The sequence below is a fragment of the Phaseolus vulgaris genome, chromosome 11 (assembly GCF_000499845.2).
Source record: "Phaseolus vulgaris cultivar G19833 chromosome 11, P. vulgaris v2.0, whole genome shotgun sequence".
Taxonomy (NCBI): domain Eukaryota; kingdom Viridiplantae; phylum Streptophyta; class Magnoliopsida; order Fabales; family Fabaceae; genus Phaseolus; species Phaseolus vulgaris.
In genome coordinates this window covers 42,852,584-42,863,198 of record NC_023749.2, presented here as the reverse complement: position 1 = coordinate 42,863,198, position 10,615 = coordinate 42,852,584, and the positions used below count along the sequence as shown (strand labels likewise).

At 33.5% G+C, this 10,615-nt stretch overlaps 1 pseudogene; it reads left to right on the top strand.

Annotated features, from left to right (window-relative positions):
- The first annotated feature begins 3,475 nt into the window (after nucleotides 1–3,475).
- LOC137824230 (putative disease resistance RPP13-like protein 1) lies at nucleotides 3,476–7,297 on the top strand (annotated as a pseudogene).
- Nucleotides 7,298–10,615: the final 3,318 nt, after the last annotated feature.

The following is a 10,615-nucleotide window of genomic DNA, read 5'->3' as shown; positions in this document are numbered from 1 at the left end:
TTCCGGAACAATTTTTCTTTTGGATACTCATAAATGCAGTATCCATTTCCATTATCACGAGAGTTTGAAAAATACTCCATTTTTGTTTTCTTTGAAAAGCAATTTTCTTTTTCAGGGAGTTGGCTAGCCTTAGGGAAAGTTTCTTGGTATTTTTCTTTCTCTCTACTAAACTATCCCCTATGCTTATTTATAGACTTATTATGTTGATGACATTTTACGACAAGTGCACTGCGTTGTCAGAAGTAATAATGTGTCCCTAAGGACAAATATTGAACCCACAACAAAAAAATTGAATAATTAAGTAAAATATTCCCTAAATACAAAATAGAATAGTAAAAATGTGTTGGAAGTTGTTGTGATGGCAATGATTAATCAGAAAACATGGCAAAGAATTTGTTGCTTCAAGTTGGTAAACTAGGGATTGGGTTTCATCTTTCTCACTCTTATATATTTTGATTAGCATGGTAACATTATGTCCTTTGATTGATATTGATGCCCGTATAAAATTTATTTATATCGATTCCTCGCATATTTACAAAAACAACTTAGAATCCAGCTCAGATGTTGATAACAATTAACATTTCAAGTCTATTCCTAACACTCAAATATGTTAAGTATTATTGTTTAGGTCAAAACCATAAAAATACTTACCAGCCAGATTTAAGATTCTAGATCAAGAATTAGAAACAAAACAATAATACCAATAATCAATCAAGAACAGAATATTATATTCAAATATCACCTCAATACATAAGAGTTTGAATAGATTACTCTGAATTCCAAATGGTAGAATTAGTCACACATCTTCTAACACCTTTTAATCTCCCAATTGGGTTACAAGTCACTCAATAGTGTTTTCCTCTCAATCTCCCCCCTATGTTGTGCCTCAAGCCCCCTATTTAACCTAATTTTCTAGGGTTAAGTGACTTCTTGCGTGACGCTAATGGGCTCGTTTGAAACATAAAAAGGCCCAATGAATCTGGCAGTATCACACTTGAGCGAGCAAAGAGTCAATTTTTTCCAATGCTTTTGGAGCATTCTCGCTCGAGCTTGCTTGAGTGATATGCTCTGATTAGGGCTTTTTGTGAACTTGTGCGTTTCGGGGTCTTCTTTAGCCCATTCATCTCCATTCTTTCCTAAAACCCTAAAATTAACACCAAATTTGGGAATAAAATGTTCTTGTTCTTATCGATTGACTTGCTCGTCTGTTGACTCTGGTGACAAGCTCTAGCTTCGTCTGTCTCTTCAGGAATTTGTACTATCTCTTCTAGTTCTGGAACGTAGCTCCGTTGAAACAGAGGGGGCCCTACTTGTTGATTTCACTCTGACGATCAAGTTAGTAAAATGGCTTACTAAAAATCAAGAAATATTCAATTTCAGTATCAGAAACAACGTACTTTTACCTAGGGTCTTCAACCCCTTTTATAGATTATCTTTTGTAACAAATTTCTCTCACAAGAATCCAATCTCAACTAAAAGCATACTCAACAAGAAAACATTTTGTTTAGGGGTGCCTCTCAAGATGCTGCAACAGAATGAGATCTTGTTTCTAAGGAGTGCATAAAATAATAACAGAATAATCACCTGCCAACAGGGTACCAACTCATGCACCAACATCAAGGGAATATTCTGCTTACGAGAGCACCTTACTCATGGTGCAACGTTATCTTTTGTCATGCATGCAACTTAACTACTATATGCCCTAGAACATACGTACTTAAGTTAAAAGAAACATTTACTTCACCTAAGCATCACATGTACTACACGTACCCCTAGGTTCAAAAATACCCTTTACTAATAGCTGCATAAAAGGTTAAATTATGCCACAATGGGTTTACTAACCAAACCAGACCCAATCACAAGGTCCACTTTACTGACCCAATAATCGAGTTGACCTGCCTGTACCATGCATTGAGATCCAACCACCGAGCAGTGAACCTTGATTGCTCATATTATTTATCCAGAGAGAGAAAAGTTAAAGAGTATGTAAAGAAGAAATATATTATTTTTGTGATATTGAGTGTTTAGGTTCATATAGAAGAAGGATATATATAGAGGGAGAAAGCGCAATATGTAATATTATTTTCACTAACAAAGTTGTCAAACATTGTTAACTATTGATGATTCTCATATTATCAATAAAATGATTGAAGGCACTAACAAGAAGACTTTTTTTAATATGTTAACTATTTGATGCTCGATGTTGACATGATTGTGAGCAAAGAATTTCCTTTACATAAGCACACAAATAAAATGATGATCAATATCTATTTAGATCTCGGGATGGATTAAAAATAAGGTGCATAAAAAAGTATGTATTAAATTAATATAATATATACGTCACTATAATATATATATCCACACGTATACAAGATAAGGATGACAAATTAGTAGTCACTATTATCTTATATGTAATAATAATAGTAATTAGTTGTCACTGTTAATTAGTACTCTACTATATTTTTGTGACAATATTTTAAAATCCCACAAAAATTATTCTTTGTTGTGATAAAAATAATCTTCAATAGTAATTTTATGTGAAAGTGACAATGTTAAATATTTTAGGATAATTATTATTTATTTTATAATAAATATTTGATTATTACCATTAGAAATTATATTGATGCGTAACTATCACAGTTCATTCCATGCCATAATAAATAGAACAATACCTAAATCATAAATTAGATGTCCAACTTGAGAGGGTGTTGAAATAAGCTCATAATAGGCTTTATTAAAAAGAAAAAAACAGTTCTGCACATACAAATAATTAGATGTAGATGCAGTCTGAAACTGTGAATTTCATCAGACTTGAGAAACATGACGAAGATTCAAACCACACATTACTATGTAAAGTTCTCTACATTATTTACAAACAAGCAGTGATGCAAAAATACCATGTGGAAGAAATAAAAAATTCTGCAAGTTGTGAACGAACCCCTTAGACATACAAATATGGGCAGACTTACACACTTGAAAACTCGAATCTCAAATGTGAAATACTTGTTTAGATTCTTGACAATCATAACCAAGAATGGAAGTTTTATACCAAGTGTTGCAGCTGGGTCAGCATTATTAATTCCAGTACATTGGATTGAATGTCTTCATCTTGAGGTCGTTTAATATTACCATTCACAACTATAAACAAAGTTCAAAAAAATCAGTGACATAATACTTACCTTCAACCAGAAAAAGATCGTTCATATCACACAAACGACAAATATATTAAGACAAACAATCAACTACTTGAGACATTTAATTCATCAAATATAGTTGTTGTTACACTCCAAACCATCCTGAATAAGGAATCACTCATGCTAAAAGAAAAAACAAAATGGACCGAATTAATAGTGGGTTGGGTGTCTTCATTCATAAAGGAAGCCACCGAAATAGACTAATTCCCCGAAGTTGATAGAAAATACTGTGAAACCCACATGGTGATGTCGGCAATAATAATCATCAACAGCTACTGCTTCCTGCCCATCACTCCTTTATTCAAGTAAATCCATCTCCAACAAAATCCTCACTCCTTCATTCACGTCACTCAGCTTCACTTCCATCTTTCACAACCCTTTCTTCTCTTTCATTTCCCCACTTCCTTTCCAACCATGCCAGTCCTAGAAACACTTGGTGGTGCTCTTTTTGGTGCTGTTCTCCAGCTCCTATTTGACAAGCTTGATTCTCATCAACTTCTCCACTACTTTCGTGGGAGAAAGTTGGATGAGAAGCTGCTGAAAAATTTGAGGAGAAAGTTGGTGTCCATCAATGCTGTGGTTGATGATGCAGAACTAAAGCAGTTCAGAAATGCATATGTTAAAGCGTGGCTTGATGAGGTCAGAGACGTGTTGCTGGACACAGAGGATCTGCTGGATGAAATAGACTATGAATTCTCCAAAACTGAGTCAGAACTTCAATACCAAAGCAGTTCTAACAAGGTACGCATTCTTGAACCCAAGCTGAAAGAAGTCCTAGATGACCTTGAATCTCTTTTAAACCAAAAGGATGATCTAGGTCTGAAAAATGTTGGTGTGGGATTGGAATTGGGTAATAAAGTGTTAGAGAAAAGAAATGAATCTTCATCGTTGGTGGCTGAAGAGGTTATTTATGGCAGAGATGAGGACAAAGAAATCATCCTTGATTGGTTGACATCTGACAGTAACAATCATAACAACTTCTCAATACTTTCTATTGTGGGTATGGGCGGGATGGGTAAGACCACACTTGCTCAACAGGTATACAATGATCCAATGATAGAGGGCATATTTGCTATCAAAGCTTGGGTTTGCGTTTCTGATGAATTCGATGTTTTCATGTTAACCAGAGCAATTTTTGAGTCAATTCATAAGGAAACTGATAATAGCAGAAACCTAGAAATGGTTCAGGGAAGATTGAAAGAAAAATTGAATGGAATGAAGTTTCTTCTGGTTTTGGATGACGTTTGGAACGAACACCGAGATCAATGGAAATCATTACAAACTCCTCTTAAATATGGTGCTAAGGGAAGTAAAATTCTTATCACAACACGCATTAACAAAGTTGCTTCTATCATGGAGTCAAACAATATTCACCAACTAAAGCAATTAAAAAAAGAACACAGTTGGCAAGTTTTTACTAAACATGCATTTCAAGATGATAACTCTAAGTGGAATTCTGTGTTGGAGAAGATTGGCATGAAGATAGTTGAAAAGTGACAAGGATTGCCTCTGGCCCTTGAAACGGTAGGAGGTCTTTTACAGTCAAAGTCATCTATTTCAGATTGGGAAGGTGTACTGAGAAGCAACATATGGGACTTACCAATAGAAGATAGTAAAATCATCCCCGCTTTGTTATTGAGCTATTACCATCTTCCTTCTCATCTCAAGAGATGTTTCGCTTATTGTGCGTTATTCCCCAAAGGCCATAAGTTTGACAAGGAGAGCTTAATTCTATCATGGATGGCTGAAAATTTTCTACAATGCTCTTGGCAAAGCAAGTCTCCAAAAGAAGTAGGTGAACAATACTTTAATGATATGTTATCAAGGTCATTCTTCCAAAAGTCAATTACAGGAGAAGAAATAATGTACAAAAGAACACAATTTGTGATGCATGACCTTCTAAATGATTTAGCAAAATATGTTTCTGGTGAAATATGCTACAGGTTAGGTGTTGATAAACCAGGAAACGTACCAAAGACTACCCGTCACTTTTCAACGGTAAATAATCCTGTTGAATGTGATGAGTATAGGAGTTTATGTGATGCTAAAAGGCTACGAACATTTTTGTCCAGGAATTGTGGGATGTCAATACAAGAGTTGATCTCCAACTTTAAATTCTTACGCATCTTATCTTTGTCTTACTCTCTTAACATAAAAGAGGTTCCTGAAACTATAGCCAATCTTATACATCTCCGTTCATTAGACCTTTCAAGCACAGACATAGAGAGACTTCCCGACTCAATTTGTTCACTTTATAACTTGCAAGTGTTGAAGCTCAACTACTGTTAACCTTCTGAAGGAGCTGCCCTCGACTTTGCATGAGCTCACTAACTTGCACCTCCTTGAACTTATTGGAAGTTCATTAAGAAAGGCTCCGGTTCTTTTAGGAAAGTTGAAGAATCTTCAAGTATGGATGGGTGGGTTTGAGGTTGGCAAAAACAATGAGTCCAATATTGAACAACTAGGAGAACTTGATGTTCACGGAGAGCTGTCAATTAAAAATCTTGAAAATATGGTGAATCCCTGTGATGCATTGGCAGTGGATTTGAAGAATAAAACAAATATTGTGGGGTTACATTTACAATGGAGTTTGAAGCAGAACACTGACGAATCAATAAAGGAAAGAGAAATACTAGAGAATTTGCAACCTTGCAGACATTTGGAGAAGTTATCAATCTATGGCTATGGTGGAACACAATTTCCCCGTTGGTTATCTGATAATTCTCTATTGAATGTTGTGTCCTTAACTTTGAATACCTGTAAACATTGCCTGCAGTTGCCTTCCCTTGGAATTTTAACATCTCTCAAGTACTTGAAAATTTACTGCCTTCATCAAATAGTGAGGATAGATGCTAATTTTTATGGGAATAGCTCATCTGCATTTGCATCCTTGGAAACATTGATCTTTGATGATATGCCGAAATGGGAAGAATGGGAATGCAAGACAAGTGCTTTTCCAAGTCTTAGACATCTTTCAGTGTGGAATTGTCCAAAACTGAAAGGGTACTTGTCAGAACACCTTTCTCATTTAAAGTATCAAACTATTGATGTCTGCAAACAACTTGAGGCTTCGACTCTAGAAATTGAAGGTGTGGAGATGGAGACATCTTCAGTTGATATGCTCCTATCTCATACTCTTCTTCAATCCTTAACTATTTATTGTTGTCGGGGCATTAATATTCCCATAAACCATTGCTACCATTTTCTTGTAGAATTGCGTATCATTAAATGTTGTGACTCTCTCACTAACTTCCCTCTAGACTTGTTTCCGAAACTCTGCTACCTTAGTTTAGGCAGATGTCATAACCTGCAAATGATATCACAGGGGCACCCTCACGGTCATTTGAAGAGTCTGATAATTAAAAAATGCTCTGAATTTGAATCATTTCCCAATGAAGGATTATTTGCACCTGAGCTAGAGACATTTCATATTGAAGAATTGGAAAAATTGAAATCAATGCCTAAATGCATGTCTTCCCTACTTCCATCTCTTAGTTATCTGCATATAAAGGATTGTCTAGGAGTGGAGTTGTCTGACGGATGTATGCCATTAAATCTAAAACACATCTATCTCTTGAATTGCTCTAAAGTTGTTGCCTCACTAAAAGAACGGGGTTTGGGGAACCAACCCTTCCATACAATCTTTGTCTATTGAAAAGGAGGATGTGGAGTGTTTTCCGAGTGAAGGTTTGCTCCCAGTCTCCCTTACTAAGCTACACATAAAAGATTGTCCAAATCTTAAGAAACTGAACTACAGGGGTCTCTATCACCTCTCTTCTCTTCAGAAATTGTTGCTCAGTAACTGTCCAATACTCCAATGTTTGCCAAAGGAGGGCCTTCCAGAATCCATTTCACAACTCAAAATTACAAATTGTCCGTTGCTCAAACAACGGTGCAAGAAAAATGAAGGTAAAGACTGGGAAAAGATTACTCACATTAAAACTATATGGCTTGATAGGAAAGCGATAAACAAATATTGTTGAAGAGATTAATAATATTTTATTACTGTTTAAACAAATAATCAAACATAACAAAATTATATCAGATATACTGTAATAATATATTATAATTTTATTGAAAATGACAAGTCACAATTATGTCAACCTCTTCTGTTTTTATTTTCTCTTGTTATTCACACACTAATCCTTTTCTTTAGGTTGAGATATAAATTTCCCACAGATTCTTTAATTTTCTTCTTGCATTCATCCAAATAAGCCTTTTTTTTTCTCTCACCTAACCAAACACAACACTACAAAATAAAGGTTATTTAACATTTTTACAAGTTCCAGTTTAACTTTACTGAACTAAAACCTCCTTTCAGATCCTTTCAGATTTATTGACTTGAATTTTTTAGTGTTTTTGATGATTTCCTCTTGTACTAGAAATTCATTGTACTATATACTTTTTTTTCATATTTTATCTCCACTTTGCTTATATCAGTCACAAAGTTAGTATTCAACATTCAGAGGTTTTTATGTTATCAAGTTACTTCTTTTAGAAAATTGAAAAAATCTAACATCTTATATTGGAATTTTTTTCATTTATATTATTTTCATGGGTATGTATCCTGTAAATAACTCAAATACTTGTTAATTACGTATTGATAGTAATCAGTTATCAAGCCAAAATAGTGTTAGCTAACAATTAGATGAAATTATCCCATACTAAAATAGTGTTAAATAACAGGAGAATAAAAGTAGTCTCAGATGCCAAGTAGTACATATTATAATGAAAGAGATTTTATTTCAAAAATTGACTTTTATGATATGTTGTAAATATAAATTTCATACAAGGTTGATAAAATTCTAAATAAGGTTGATTGTTATTATTTTTTTATTATATTATAATTTTATAATGTTTTTTCCTGAATGTCTATTATAATGATGATAGTAAAATTTATGGTGATATTTTTTTTATTATTATTACTTTATAATATTTTTCCTCTAATATATATTATAGTAGCTGGTAAAAAGGTAAACACTATCGCAAATATATGTTTATATTTTTATTATATAATCAAAATATCAATTGTCAAAATAAAAATAATAATTATAATATAAAGGTATAACAAAATTTGTTCTGAGGTGAATTTTTTTCAACTTTTTTCATCTTCCCTTTATAATTTTTTATTTTTGTATAATATTTAAAATTGAAAATTTGTTTCTTGAATTTCTACAACTTTTACCTGTGACAAACAAAAAATTAAAGAAAAAATTTTGTATAAAAAGAAACCCATTACTCAGTTTCAAAAGAAGATTTCACTTATTGCACTCAAACCTAGTGTGAACATCGTAGGCAGCAAACAATACCTACATAGTTTTGTTTTGTGGTTTTATTTGTTCGTGTCTTTTGCTCCTAAAAGAACATTAAAATTCACACCATTTTTTTTTAATTTACACTGATCATTTTCATTTTTTTATTTGGTTCAAATTTTAGAACTAATCTTAATTTTGTGAACGTGATTCTTACTATTATATTGTCTTTTTTATCCATTCCTGGAATTTTGATGGAATGATTATTCTCCCAGTGGAAAATCGAAAGTCGATAACTCTGTTAGAACAGCTTCATAGTTTTTACAGGAGTAAACTTGATGTGTTCAATTACTTTAACTTGCACAATCCTTTTTTAATATATTTATTTCTTACTAAATTTCTATCTAGGAAATAATTCAAATGTCCTTCAATTCTTATGATCCCAGATATTTCATCACTTTTTGAAAGTCTAATTAAAATGAGAATTCATTTATTACAAAGTACGAGAGAGATGTAACAAGAGTTACAGCAGTTTTTTTAATCAAAGCTGAAGTTAACAAAATTTGAAATGCAAGCTGGCCAGATAACTCACCATGTTTAAGCTTGAAAGGCAAAGTAGGTTACTTGTAATGCTGAGACACTTCCCAAACCAGCTTATCCATGAAATGGCATTTCTTGTCAAATCTAGGTTGCTCTGCATCATATTTCAGACCAAGCATAAATAATTTTGAGCATTACGCATTTATAGAAAGAATTATATCATATACTGCATCTACTACCACATGACCGAGAGATCGAATGGTTGACAAGGCCGAATAAATCTAAGAATAGACAATAAACTCATAATTAACTTTAATTAAACAAGTTTAATTATAAACTATGATTAAGGCATAATTGGGCCCAAGTCTGAATCCAAGAGCAAATCCATAACAGTTGAGACTCATCTCAAAGTTATAAATACCATAGGACATCTCGGAGAAGGGAAGTACAAACTGAAAATCACCATAAAAGCCGGGAGAACGAGAATACGAAGACAAAAGAAGTCATTGTAAGAGGAATCCGACCTTGTAAGAACACTGTGTTGGATTTAATAGTGCCAAAGTTCAAGAGGGGGGGTGAATTGACCTTTTAAAACTTTCTCGCAGAAACAGTGTTTAACCCAGTTTTACAGAAAATAAATCGATTTATGTGAAAATGAACAGATTTATTTCAGCACTGTTTTTATTTGAAAAGCTTTTAATACAGCAAGGTTAATCACAAGATTATGCAGATAGATTTTCCAGATGCACACACACAGATATCATATTGAAAAAACAGTGAAACACAAAAACAGCAAACCTTAATTCCAATTTGTGTGATTTAGGTTCAGTTAAGGGCTTGACAATTAGTGAGACAACCTATCACACACAACCTGTTTTATTAGCCTTTAACAGATTATCAGTGTTCTTATTGAAACCAGACACTTTTCCAGAAATTAAGAACAATGAATCACAGAACAGCAAGCTTCAACTTTAAGCAATTGTTTAAGGTTCAATTAATAGCTTTGACAATTTCTTGAGCAACCTATCACAGTCAATCTGTTCCAGTGGCTTTTAGCAGATTTTATATGTTCTTATCAGATTCAAACAACTTTTTCAGAAATTAAGAACAGTATGCACAGTGCCCAGAAAGAACAGATTTATTTTCAATTGAACAAATTTATTTCTTTGCTGTTTTATCAATTATGCAGAAACGAAATTGCAGAGAGTGAGAGAGAATGAACACAAGCAGTTATACTGGTTCACTCAACTGAGCTACATCCAGTCTTCACCAAAACCAGGTGGAAATCACTAAAACACAGTACAACCAAGTACAATTCCCACTGTTCTTGAAACCTACAAGAACTTAGGTACTCTTGCTGAAAAAACCTATTTCAGCACACACCCACTCTTCAAGAAAACCTATCAAGAAGAGTGTTCAACCAAACTATCACAAGAAATGAGAAGTGAAACGACTACACCTGATTGAGGATACAAAGATCTGCCTTAAACCAGTAGGCAAGATTGCTAGAACAGTAGCTGCACCTCACACCAAGCTTTTGGAACCAAAACAAGAACAAGCACTTTGTGATTTTTGAAATCTTTGAAGAACAAATGTTAATCCTTTGTAAACTTTTGATTCTCTGCTGTC